This window comes from Dasypus novemcinctus, chromosome 1, assembly GCF_030445035.2.
Source record: "Dasypus novemcinctus isolate mDasNov1 chromosome 1, mDasNov1.1.hap2, whole genome shotgun sequence".
Classification (NCBI taxonomy): Eukaryota; Metazoa; Chordata; class Mammalia; order Cingulata; family Dasypodidae; genus Dasypus; species Dasypus novemcinctus.
The window spans coordinates 37,827,844-37,830,850 of NC_080673.1; the positions used below are offsets into that span (position 1 = coordinate 37,827,844).

The window sequence follows — 3,007 nt, forward strand, 5'->3', positions numbered from 1 at the left end:
AGAGCTAATTTAGGGATTAAAGAAGGTCGTTAACAACTGTTAAATTAAATATGGAATACATGGCCACATTGAAAGAAGAGCCCTTGTTAGTTATCTTTGCAGGATTCCTTTTTATTTTATTTTTTATTTGTGTGTGTGTGTGTGTGTTAATTTTTTTTTAGAATTTTTTTTCTTTATTTTCTTTTAAATGTTATTCAAAAAATATGAGGTCCCCATATACCTCCCCACCCCACCCATGCTACCCCTCCCACATCAACAAACTCTTCCACCATTGTGGCACATTCACTGCACTGTACCCGGCGAATACATTCTGGAGAACTGCTGCAGCACATGGACAGTGGTCCACACTGTAGGCCACACTCTCCCCCAGTCCACCTAGTGGACCACAACAGGACACACAACGTCCAGCACCCATCCCTGTAGCACCACCTAGGACAACTCCAAACCTTAAAATGCCCCCACACCATATCTCTTCTTCCCTCTCCCAACCATCAGCAGCCACCACGGCCACCCTCTCCACATCACTACTACAATTTCTTCCCTTACTGTTTACAATAGTTCTCCAGCAGAACATCAGTAAATCCACTCTAATCCATACTCTATTCCTCCATCTTGTGGACCTGGGATGGTTATGTCCATTCCCCCTCTACATCAAGAGGGGTTTTAGATTCCACATGTATGATGGATGCAATTCTCCTGTTTGCAGCTCTAGGTACTCTTGGCTCCCCAGTTTGGTGGTTGACCCTCTTCACATCCCTGTTAGCTGGCCAGGGTAAGTCCAAGAAACCAGAGGGTAGGAGCTGTAAGTCTGCTGGGGCCCAGGGCCTGGCCATCACATGGTCAGTTCAGATTCAGGTCTCCTGAATATACACCAACACAAACACCAACCACAGGTCTGGTAAAAGTAACAGAAGAGTATGTGTATAAAGGTTATATCTGAGTCCAACTCCATCACACTCAGGAACACAAACTCCAAAGTAGGGCCAACTGACATGGCCCTGAACTCCAGAGCCATCTGCCTTGGCCATAGAACCTGTGGATTGCTGCAGCGTTCAGGAGAACCAGCACCTGGGTTTCCATTTACCTTGGCTGTCTCTGGTACCCTACTGAGGAATGCATAAGCATCACCTGCTGATGATCTCCTGGCTCTCTTTTGGAGACTTATAGCCATATAAACGCGTTTGTCCTTTCCATTTCCCCCTTTCATCAAAGGTCAAAATGCAGTTTTTAACACCTGATATTACATGTAGGCTGAGATATTCTGCTGGTCTGAGTTGACCTCTTTGTTCATGGTCTTTTTGTAGTTACATCATCAGCTGGTGTTTGGTAGTAATCCCTTGGTGTCAGGGAGGCTCATCCCTGGGAGTCATGTTCCATGCTAGGGGGAAGGTAATGCATCTACATGCTGTGTTTGGTTTAGAGAGTGGCCACATTTGAGCAACATGGAGGCTCTCAGGAGGTAACTCTTAGGCACCCCACAGCTATAGGCCTAGTTCATATAAGGATTCTTTTTAAAGAGGCATGTACAGAATATAAGCTTAATATATATGACATCGGACTGTCTGAGGTGTAGTAGCATTCAGCCTAGTGATAATGAAGACTTCACCAAAAGTGTCTGGGATATATTTCCAAAGGAAGAGAACAGGCAATATGTCAGAAAAAAATGACACTTAAGATAAACATATTCCCCAAGATACATGATCAATTAACAAAAGAGCAAAATTTAAAGTGTATCCTAGAAATGGTCTGAAGTATCTCAGCAGAGTTTCAGCAAATTCTGTGTATTAAAGCATATTGAAATCACTTATGGACTTTTAAAACATATTCATGCCTGGGTCCTCCCCCCTCCCCCCCCCCCCCCAATACTCTGATTTAACTGGAGTAGGGTGCACAATGTGTATTGGGAGATTTAAAAGATTCCCAGGTGATTCTCTGATGTTCCATGAGGTTTAAGCACTAGCAAAACCCACATATTAGATCATACAGTTCTTTTTCTTTGCCACCAACTTAGCATATCTCAAACTAATCTATAACTTTATTTTCATAAACAGCAAAAATATAAATCATTTATCAATTAAATATAGTGGAATAACAGGTTATTGGAACTGAATTTTGAAACCCTGGACCCCAGCTCTGCAAGGACATTTATGCAAGCTTGGAAAGTCTCCAAACTTATTTGAACCTGGGCTACCTCAGCTATATTCTGAAAAGAAGAAACTAAGTTTTACTGGCCAGTGGGTACATTCCCAGCACTGTGAAGTATTGTCTTGTCTCATTTAAGCCTCATTCAATTTTGTGAATATTCACTCCATTATTATACATGGAGAAGACAAATTTAGAATATTAAGTGACTTTCAAAGACCACATAGCTGCTAAGAGTAAAGCGTTTCATATTAAGTTAGACAACAATTGATGATTTTATTATTTTTCAAAAAGCATCAGGTATACATACTACCAATAAATATCCTTCTCCTTAATGGGATTTAACGCCTCCTTATGTCAGGGACTTAACAAATGAACGAGATCTGACTACAAAATGTGACAAAGAGGAAAAGCCACCAAAAAATTAAAATGAATTACAGAGACAAAGGAATTAAGAAGAGATAGCAACCCTGGAAAAATGCTCGAGTCTAATGATATATCCAAATGTGCAGTGGGTACCTTCAATGAGTATTTTGGAATGCTTCACAAATTTGCATGTCATTCTTGCACAGGGGCCATGCTAATCTTCTCTGTATTGTTCCAATTTTAGTATATGTGCTGCTGAAGCAAGCACAACAGGTATTTTGTAATTATATTTTTCCTAAAATATTGATATGCACTAATTGAGATCAATTAGTTTCCTGAGAGATAAAATATTATATGAGAATAAACACTAGAAAATAGGAGACCATGGAAATTATTTTAACAACATAATAAACAGAATATTTTCACTAGGCATATTATATAGATCATTACTTTCAAAGGAAATACCAACTGAAATACTTAGTCTAAACCAAAGAATAAA

The 3,007-nt window shown here is 39.9% G+C and overlaps 1 non-coding gene across 1 annotated transcript; it reads right to left on the bottom strand.

The window, feature by feature from the left end:
• Positions 1–2,669: 2,669 nt before the first annotated feature.
• LOC111761497 (U6 spliceosomal RNA) lies at positions 2,670–2,776 on the bottom strand. The gene has a single exon (XR_002794844.1). It is a non-coding gene; the product is annotated as a U6 spliceosomal RNA (small nuclear RNA).
• Positions 2,777–3,007: the final 231 nt, after the last annotated feature.